Below are 10,619 nucleotides of genomic sequence, written 5' to 3'. Positions count from 1 at the left end.
AGCACCCGGAAGGTTAACCCAGAGCCTCCACAGGGCAGGCAAGTACACGCTCTGCCAGTGAGTCGCTCTCTGCCTTGGGAGTAGATTTGCTGGGCACTTTATCTTTCAAAGATCCTTCTTAATCATTTCTCTTAGCAGATTCTAAATTACGTTCTTTTCACATGGTGAACAAACGTGAAACTGGACCAAAGTCAGACCCTTCTTTATGTGGGTCTGAGTGAGGAACTGAATTACTCACCAGATGTAGGTTGAGGCTCCGCTCTCTTTTCCCCCTTGCTTGCTTTGACTTATGATTTTTGAGACTGTACAATTAATTGAAGGAAGGCAGGGTAGAATAATGAAAAACAAACAAACAAACAAACAAACAAACAAACAAACAAGCTCCTGGCAGGTACTTAGGTCCAGATCTTCTGCTCATTTGGGCCTCCAGTGATGAAAGAAAATCCCAGACTTTTGTGGACTTTAAGAACAACTCTCTCCAGACTCCAGATAGAGTAAAACGGAAATGGGAAATGGTGAGCTGGCGTTGGGGCAGTTAATGGACCATTAGGGGGAAAACTAGGCACGTGAACTACTAGTTAAAGCATATACCATGACACCCTGAACAATCGGAAATGACCTTCAGATGACCTCCAAGGTGTAAAAAGCACCATTCTGTTTCTTCAGTCGTCAACCTTGTTCTGCTTTCCGGAGCGTGTGATACAACAGAAGCAAGCCCCCTTGTGACTCCCACAAGCCTCGGGAATATTTACCAGCAAGGGGAGACATAAGGAAATAAGACAGATAATTGTTGCAATGGGCTTTGTTCTGTGGAAGTTAAAATGCTGGGGTAAGAATCTCAATCTCTCTCTCTCTCTCTCTCTCTCTCTCTCTCTCTCTCTCTCTCTCTCTCTCTCTCTCTCTCTCTCTCTCTCTCTCTCCTATCCTCCTACCCCTTCTCTTCCTTTCTCGACCACCCCCATTTTTGGCTCTCCTTCCCTCCCTTCTCTGGACTCCCCGTCCCCCCGCCCCTGCCACCTGGCGGGAGGAGAACCTTACAGGTTGTCAATGAAACATGGAATTATTTCCTTTGATGGCTTAGATAATAGTAGGAGCCGAAGCAATGAGTGAGGTCGGCCGAGACCAATGCAGTCCTGCCCGGGACTGGAGAGCCAATCACAAGAGCAGGAGGCGGGGCATCGGCGCCAGCCGATAATTGCTAAGTGCATCGCTAGCACAGTTGGTCCGAGCTGCTGAAAGGTCTGGTCGCAGAGGCAGGAACGCAGCATCCTCAGCGTGCTCCAACCCGGCTGCGTCCTCCTGCGCTCGGCCGGGCAGCGAGCCTCCGGACGAGAGTGAACCCCTCAGCTTCTCGGAGAAGGTACCTTTATTTGTGTCCCGGGAGAGGGGGCTGCTTCCGCTGTGTTTTCGTACAGGCTTGCAGTTAGCACAGGTGGAGGGATTGCAGACAGAAGAGAAAAGTTTAAGGGGAGGAAAGGTGACAAAGGTGGAGACCCACTGTTTTTTTTTGTTGGGAGGAAAACAAGCCTACAATTTGGAAAAACTTCTGCGCCGTCAAGAGCTGGGTTTGTTTACTATTAATTAGCAGCGCCCAGGACCATCAAATGGGTCTGATTTGGGGGCTAGGTGACCTGCGGGGTTAGGGTGTAGACTCACGTTTGCTGGGTGACCAAGGCTGGACCCCAGATCGGCGGCTTCCTGGGCTAGAATGATGCTGTGCTGTGACCATATCCATGAACTAGTTCCAGAAGCAAGCTTGGTTTGATTGAATTTTCTGCCATCGGGTCTGCCCTGCCCGCTGTACCTTGACCTGCCTTGCCCAAAGCACTGTGACCCTTCAACTCCAGACGTTCGTCAAACTTTTCCCATCTTCTCCTGGGCTACTTTTGCCCACTCTTTCTGCATCAGTCTTCATAGGGTGAAAAGAGAAATTTCACAGGGTGTAGGAGCCTGTCCCGTTTGACCCCATGAATATCCATCTGCGCATCACCCAACTTGGTGAGAAATAAACCCTTGCCATCGACAAAGAAATGACTTCATTGGTTAGCTCTTGAACACTCTGGAAGACTTTCTTGATTTGGTATACATACCCCGAAAAACAGTGGGGACGGGGCTGAATTTTATCTCAGGGCGCTATACATTCCAATCAGAGAAAGGAATTCTGAGGTCCCACAGTTCGGGAAGCCAGGCTGCAGGGAGAGGGAAGCTGCTGGGGGTTAGTTTTATCTAGATGCGCAGGTGACTTGTGGCAGGAAGATGGTGCTGGAGTCCCTGCTCACACTGCTTCTGGTAACTGCTCTTCAAGTAGAAATGCTCACCAGTTCTTGACTGTCCCACCCTCACTTTCACTGAGACCCACTTTTGATACTTGATAAAAGTGCCTTTCAATCCACCTTTGCCACAGGGAATTGCTAGGTAAGTGGACCCTAAGAAGGAGATGGTGTCCCCAGTGCAGGTGAAGGTGATGTACTGGGCCTGGGACTCCCTGCTTTTCCACGCAGCTATTTCCTGGTGCCCATCACTACAAGGCACTCAGTGGTGTGTCGTACCTGCGACATCCTCTGATGCTGCCTTCCAGTCCCCAGGTGATATGACAAGTCCCTGGGATTCGGGGGATGTGGGTCCAGGTGAATTCCTTCCCTTTGATTTCTGTCCCAGACTTGAAGCCAGGGAAGAGAACCGACACGGGGGACCTGGGGAGGGATTCTCAACACCGCCACGTCCCTGTGACACCTTTCTCGCCGCCTCAGAGGTGTGACAGCCTTGATTCTTCTGCCACACACATCATTTCCACTTTCAATCCTTCCGTTCTTCATTACCACACACAACAGGTTCTCCTTCTCTCCCTTTTGGGAACCGTTTTGGGTGGGAATTGTTATTCTGTAAGTTCTAGTCCCAGTGGCTGAAGAAGTAGCCCTCTAGCCTTGTGCGGTTGCAGCTGGTCAGGATGGCCGACCTCTTTTGTGCACGTGTTGGCTGGAAGTAGCAAAACAAATCCCAGGCTCCGCATAGCACGACTCCTGCTATCCAAGGTCCCTGAGTGGAGCTGAACTTTTCTAGGTGGTTGGGGGCAGTTCTAAAACACTTTTTTCCCCCTCTGTGACGTAAGGCATATGACCCCAAAGGGGTCATGGGGACAGTACTCAGCACCGAGAAAGCGACCTGAATGCAGACACCCTGTTTGTTTTGTTCTGTTTTTGTAATAGACATAGGTATACATTGAAGAAAGCTTTTGAGTTTGAGAGGTATCCAGGGCCAGAAACCAGGAGCAGAACTTAGGGTCTCCCTTCAATTTATGCCAATCTGTGATCTGTTGATGTCTATCATGATAGGGAACATTAAAGGAAGGCGTTTTAAAACAGCTCCTTGTGGTGACTCATCCACAGAGGGAAAGGCTGGGTGGGGGAGGGAGCCCAGGGAGCTTTGGGAAGTACAAGTGGGACATGCAGGAGCCCTGGCTTTCTCTCCCTCTCCTCCCCCTCACTCTTCTTCCTTGTATTTCCTCATTTGGAACCGAGATCATTAAAATAACAACTTAAGCTTAAAAAAAATGAGTATAGGAGCTGTAGAGTAATTGACAAAACTCAAACCACCCTCATTGTAGCTTTACCGTCGGCAGTGTGATCACAAACCCCAGGACCCTGAACCTCTGTGGTGGAGAACATAATCGTGGCTTGTGGCTGATTAACTCCTGTGAGGCTGGGTGCTTGCTGGCGTGTTAAGGGGCTGATGGATGCTCAGGAGATTAAATTTGTTGGTTGTCATTTCATCAAATTGAGCATGAAAGCTTCAGCTAGGAAGCTGGGTGGGTACCGTGCATCGATGTAGGGTTTTTCTTTTTGCCCAGTTGGCCAGCCAGAGCTTCTGTCCTGAGCTACTGTGTCGTGGAAGGGCTCCATCCTTCTGCTGTTCTAAGGCCAGTGTGATTGATTGCCCTGGCAGATAAGAAACTTCGTACTCCTCTGGACCTCAGTGCCCACCATCCTCCTTGTCATCCCTCTCCATGTCAATAAGTAATCTCTTTGCCAACCTGCTTCGATCTCATCATCTCGTGCCGATTTTGCTGCTAAAGAAAATCATGCCCAGAAACAGGATTGAAAACATTAAAATTTCTATCAGAGGGGTGTCCTTTTGTTTTCTCTTTTAAAATTTAATTTTGTGGTTTTGGGGAAATCAAATCAACACGTTTATTGGGTTAGGCGTTTTGGTAAACGCTGTCATGATGTCTTCTTTCTCTTGGCGGATGTCTGAATTTCCCAGCTCTCCTCAGGGAGGGTGTGTCTGCAGGTTTGAGGCAGTCGGGAACATCCTTGAAAGTCGACAAGATTAAGCCGCAGTGTGCCACTGTTTGTTCGAAATGGCAAAAGGCTGTTTGGAAATCCAAGATCAGTGTTCTCCATGCTCGAGTGTCCTCCAGTGTTCAAAGCTAGAATTATGAGTAACTAGTTCATCTGACGCACCTTTCTGCGTATCCACACCTCATCCTTCATCCCAGTTGGGGACTTAGTTCACCTGACGCAGGTACCTTAATGATTTGATAGGTAGGTGCCTGTCTTTTTCCTTCCTCTGTTCTGATTCTTCCCACCATCTCAGGACACCCTAGGTGAGATTTCCTCATAGACACCCTGTTTACCACCTTTCAGAAAGAGTGACCAGAGACGCCGGGAATGCTGAGTTAGCCATCCGGGAGTGCCGGGTGGAATCGATGAGGTAATCCTTTCAGCAAGTTCAGTTCTAACTCAGACCTCTGTAGCGTCCATGGATGGTGGGCTGCTGGTTCTGTGAGGCGGACATGGCAGATGCCTCAGGGCAAAGGTGATTCCTACCAGGCATGGGACTCCTGCTGCTTCTCTGTCTGGGGACCACTCCTCCATTTACCCCCTTCCACAGCTTCCCGACGGTCCAGCTGGGGCCTGACCTTGGGAACATTAGTGGACAGTGTAGTTTGTCTGCCATTCTCTCTGTTTCTTTGTGCTCTTTTCTCTGTAAGCTACCGGCAATTAGAAAAGATCAAATTTACTTCCTTGCACTAAGTTAACAGTGCAACTTACAGGGGCGTTGAAGTCTTTCTTCTGTCTTTGTAGAGCACACCACTCTACCTCCGGAATACATTCACATCGACTAGTTGCATATTAACAAGAACAACAAAACCCCCAAAAGATGTTTGTAGAAGTTCAGCATCTGCTGGCAGGACAGGAGAGACAGAACTGGAAAGATGCAAACTGAGAGATTGTGGCCTTTTTCTTGTCAGCTGAGACACTGCCGTGGCTACGCAGGGAGTTGTGGTCATAGCTGGGGTTTTAGCTGCGGATAGTGAGTGGCACGTGGCTTTAATTCCAGCAGTTGGAAGGTGGAGGCAGGAAGATCTTGGGTTTAAGACAAGCTTAGGTCATGTAAGGATTTTCTACCCCCACCCCCCTCCACCACTATCAAAAACAAACAAACAAAAAAGAAATATTAAAAAAAAAAATCTGGCACTTGAGCCCTGGAGTGTGATCTTGGGCATTGCACTCACTGGCTCCTTTGGCTTTTAGATTTTTCCTGTGTAAGGAGATCGGACTGTGTTCTTCGGGGTCCCTTTCCACAGTGACCTTCTCTTTTGATTTTGTCAGGGAGTCCACCTCCTGCTGTGGAGGCCACAGCTCTGCAGCCTCCCATGCTGCCATGGTGACTGGCCATACTTTCCGAGCTAGAATCTACGAAGATAGGTCAGGAGGCACAGTGGATGGTGTGTCAGAAGAAGGAAAAAAAAAAAAAAACCAGGCTGAGGGGTGATGTCATAACTGATTCTGGTTTAGGAGGGGATGTTATATGGAGGATGGCGACCAGCTGTTCTCCATCTCCAGTAAGGATTGAACGAGAGAAAATAGACAAAAATTGCAGCAGATGGACTTAGATTAGGTATGAGGAAGCATTTTCCATCAGCAAGATTTTTTTTTAAAAAGGGAAGGTTGTGAGCCTCCAAGATAATCTTTAAGAGAAGGATACGCAGAAGGTGTGAGCCGGAGTTGGAGCTGGAGGACTGTGAGCCGGGGAAGGACAGGGTTCCTTGAGCCTCGGGCTCCATCTCTCTCCCGGAGAAGTCATATGATGATTTCTCCCAAACTGCACCCTTGGCTTCCGGGCTGAAAGTTGAAGTGCTTGGGGTGCGTGAGGAATGCAGGGGACCTGTGAGGCCCCTTGGGTGGAACCCTCTCCCTCTGCCCTGAGCTGGCTGCCACCTGGATGGGGACATTCTGCCCATTGCCTAGGGACCCTCTGTCTGTTGGAATTATGTCTTGCAGACCTGGCAAATGATCTCACAGAGGTAAAAGTATTTAGTGGCATCACCTAGGGAATCCGTGAGAGAACTGAGACCAGAATTAAGCATTCTTCCTCTTCTTCAGAATTGGGGTTATTTTCTTTGTAGCTCATTTCCTTTTAATTCCCAAATGGAACAGACTGATTCATTTGACTCCTCCCATCTCTTTACCTGGATGGCAGAGATTGACACCTGCAGCTGAACACTGTTCATTGATAGTTCACTGATACCCCTGCTGGCCCTGTGCTGTCTCCAGCGCCCATTGCACACATGCACCTGACCACACTTTTTCTGTTCCGTCTCCGGTCATGGCTTGGGAGGAGGCTGCTCTGCCATCCCTGGGGACTCTGCAGTGTTGCTGCTGGGCCACACGGCAGCAACAAAAAGAAGGGACTAGATAGAGAAGGGAGCGTCAAGAAGAGAGACAGGGAAATCATGAAAAATACAGAACTTGAATCTTACGGTGGTTACAGATTGTAGCTATCCATTCAACTTCTTCATGGAAATAATGGAACAAAAATGTTCCATGACAGGGGTCATACCATGAATAAAATAGTTCACCGTTACCTTCAGAACAAGCAGAACATGTGTGGAACGTCAATAGAAGGCAGAGGGCTGGCCCACAGGAGCGTTCTCAGGGCCCAAAGTCTGGTTGTCTGTGGGGTGAGGGGAAGAGCCTCATCCTTCCAACAAGACAGTTAGGCAGCAGCTGGGGGAGATCTTCACTTCCTGATCTCTGAGTGTGTGAGAGCTGAGTGTCATGTAAGAAATCTTTAGATTCTGGCTGCAGGGCAGGATGTCTGCCCAAGGAATGGCTGTAGAGATGTAAAGGAGCCTAAGGAAGAAAGAAAGGCCTTGCAGGCATCGTACTGTGCTGGTCAGACAGGTTCCGCGGGGTGCAAGCTAGACCACAAGGGAGCTCTGGAAGACCCAGAGGAAGGAGTTGGAGGAATTGGAGTCTATTTGCAGAGGGAGAGTGGAGTAACCACACCTGAGGGAGAACTTTGAGAAATCCATTAGATATATCTGCAAGCCCCCAGAGTGGTTCCTCGCGTCTTTTGTCCTTCAGAGTGATCTTCACCTGCATTCACGGTTCACTCCTCTGTTTTGTTGCTGTGGACTGTACTTAAAATAGGTGTGATAAGATAGTAGATAAGATCTTTGTCTTGGGTGTGAGGTTCAGCGTGGCTTATTGGTCTGGGGCAAGTCTCTGGAAGGAATGAGCAATTGAGACTAGGTCAAAGGTAATTGACTATCAGCTCTAGGAGAGAGGGATGGACAGAGGTGAGCCGTGTGTACAGCTCAAAAGCAAGGGATAACAGCACAACATGCCTGAAATACCTGGGTGCTGTTGTATCTGAATATATAAGGTGTCTTTTGGGGGAGTATAGGCAGTAGGGTTTGGGGTGCTTGCCAGGTAGGAAGGGTTCAGTTGGCCCGGTGAGGGGGTAAAAGGGTTTCAGGCAAGAAACGACACAGTCTCATTTGAACCTAGGAATAATAGCCTGGGTAGCTGCCAAGTGGAGAAGGTGAGGTTTGGGGCGGGGCTTAAGAAGGGAAGAGCCAGCCTGGGACAGGTGAAATGACAGGTGCCTATGGAAAGATGGCGGCAACAGGGAGGTCAGTAAGATGGCTCACTGAAGACACTTCCAGCTCAGGTCTGGAAAACTCCCAGGGCCAAGGTGACTTCTGCAGGCGTCTTCATTGCCTTTCAACTGAATTCCAGGGAGGATGCGAGTTATTAGAGAAGGGCATTTTGCCTGCATGGAACGGAGCTCCTTGGGAAAGCAGCTCACTATGCAAGACCCATGGACTGCCTGAGGCCTGCAGGAGAACTTGTGCGGCTGGAGAAATTGCGTTCGATCCCTAGAACCCACACAAAGAAGGAGAGCACCAACTCCGCAAAGTTACCACTGTTTTTCACTTGTTTGCCATGACATGTTCCCCACAACAACCCTGCTGCTGCCCCTGCAAAAGGAAAAGGAAAGGCGCATCCCGACGAGGACCAGCTGATGTGGAATAAAGAAGAGAGACGAGGCCAGCCAATGCTACTGAAATAGGATAAGAGGAAATGGGATAAGGGTCCAGAGAGACGCCTCAGCAGCTAAGAGCATTGGCTGCTCTTCCAGAGAGAGGATTGGGGTTTAAATCCTGGCACCCACATGATGGCTCACTATCTGTAACTCCAGTTCTAGGGGACTCCAATGCCCTCTACTGGCCCCCGTGGGCACTGCACAGACATATACACAAAATAAATGCAACTCGAACGAAAATTCAAAGCAGGAAATTATTTCAAGCTACAGGGAAAGGATACACGTGAGGTGTTAGAGTTCATGTTTTAATAGAGAGGACGGTCAAAGCCCAGGTGCAGCATCATCAAAGGAGAATGTGAACTATTTTTCTGCAGAACGTTAGAAACTGTTCCGTCTATAGAAAAGTGGCCAGAGACTTCTGCGCAGATACTTCAAAAACATATAGAAAAGAAATAAGTGGCCAGAGTATGCACCAGCCTTGTCATTAGTATGCAAAATTAAAACCAAGATATTGTTGGCTACCTAATAAATTAGCAAAGATGAAAAATGTCAGTGTCCCACCCAGTGTTGTAGAGAACAATGGATATTCATATACTTCACTGGTGGGGAGATAATTTGAAAATATGAGACAGGTCTCCGGAAGTGCCCTTTATGCCAGCAAGCAGGTCTTCGCAAAGGAATTAACCCTAAAGGAATAAACAGAGATGTGGGAAGTCACTCTAATCAGGAATTTTCCTTTCAGTAGTTTTATGCCGACAACACATTGTGTGGGGGATTAATTAAATCTAATATGGGTCATCTATAAAATGGAAATCAAAGAAGCTATTAAAACTACACCGAATAATATATAAGGATGCCGAAAGTGCTAATAATACATCTATTAAGTAAAGATGGAAAAGTAAATAGCGTGGAATTGTAGTTAACGTAGAGTGGAATGCCACAACACGGAAATGGATACAGCTAAACTGTTTTTTGTTGTTTTTCACTTTTTGAATTTTTCAAATATCTTTCAGGAAGAATGTTAGTCTACAAATCGGAAACAATGACCTTTCCTTATATTTGAAAATAGATTTTTTTTGTACAATATATTCTCATCATGGTCTCCCCCCCTCCTAGATTCACCCCTCTCATCCATTCACACCTTCCCCTCCTCTCTCTCATTAGAAAACAGTCAGGTATCCAAGAAGTAAAGGCAAACAAACCAACCAGAATGGGACAAAACAAATTGGAAACGAGAGCCAGAGAAAAGCACAAAGATCACCTGAAGCTGCATAGATACACACATCCACACATCAGAATCTCCATGAAAACTCAAAATCGGAAACTATTTTATATATGTGTGTGTGTGTGTGTGTGTGTGTGTATTAAATGCCCAGACAAAGTATTATGAGAGAAAGAACCTCTAAAAATATCATTGATTTATTTTCATGTTGGCCATCTACTGCTGGGCATGGGGCCTGCCCTTAGGAGTGGTTTGTATCCCGAGTGAAACTCCATTGGAGAAAACTAATTTTTCATTTGCAAGTGGTTACCCACTGGAGATAGCTTCAGGGTTAGAGCTGGGGATGTGTGTCCACGTCTCCTCTCAGCACTGGCTTAGATCTGTGCAGCCCTGTGCATGCTGCCTTGGTCAGTTCATATGTGAAGTGGTCCTGCTGTATCTAGAAGCCTTGTTTCCTTGGTGTCCGCCATCCCCTCTAGCTCCGGCACTCTTTCTGCCTCCTCTTCCACAGAGAAATGATGCTCTTTTAAATTCCTTCTACCAAGCCTAGATGTTCAATCAGTGACTGACTGTACGTGTAACAGCCTTGTAGGCTCAGTGCTCGCTCCATCAGACCAGCACCTGTCTTCAGTGTGTTTGGGAAGGTGATAATTGAATCCAGCCCTGAAATCCAACAGGCACATCTCTGTGAAGAGCTCATCCTCTGTTCCCCTGCACAGGCAACAGGCATTTCCGGTGGCCGGACATTGTGACCTCTGGCCCACCTGCTCGCCACAGCCCAGGCCGTCTGTCACAGTGATTAGACCTGTCTTAGCATTCCTGGTCGCTTGTTTCCATGTATCCCAAATGGAGAAGTTGAGGCTCAGTGAGACTTGTGACTGAATCAGGGTAGTAAATCTGCTGAGTGACATTGGTAGGCACAAACCCAAGGCTCTCTGGTGCTAGATGCCATGGTCTTTGCAGAATGGCTGATTTGCTGAGCTCTGTATGCTCCACAGGACAGTGTGGAGCATGCTGACAGGGGCTGCACACTGATGTGCGGGGCCTGTGGGTGCTGAGCCGG

The 10,619-nt window shown here is 48.0% G+C and overlaps 1 protein-coding gene across 3 annotated transcripts in view; it reads left to right on the top strand.

Annotated features, from left to right (window-relative positions):
- Positions 1–1,228: 1,228 nt before the first annotated feature.
- The window catches only part of Zmat4 (zinc finger matrin-type 4), a 349,005-nt gene continuing 339,614 nt past the window's right edge, over positions 1,229–10,619 (top strand). For all 3 annotated transcript variants that reach the window (XM_057752101.1, XM_057752098.1, XM_057752100.1), the window contains exon 1: positions 1,229–1,360. The gene's annotated coding sequence lies outside the window, so the exon portion shown is untranslated. The remainder of the gene's footprint in view (positions 1,361–10,619) is intronic.

The sequence above is a fragment of the Chionomys nivalis genome, chromosome 20 (genome assembly GCF_950005125.1).
Source record: "Chionomys nivalis chromosome 20, mChiNiv1.1, whole genome shotgun sequence".
NCBI classification, from domain to species: Eukaryota; Metazoa; Chordata; class Mammalia; order Rodentia; family Cricetidae; genus Chionomys; species Chionomys nivalis.
Note: the sequence above shows the minus strand (reverse complement) of the source record. Positions and strands in the feature narration are given on the sequence as shown.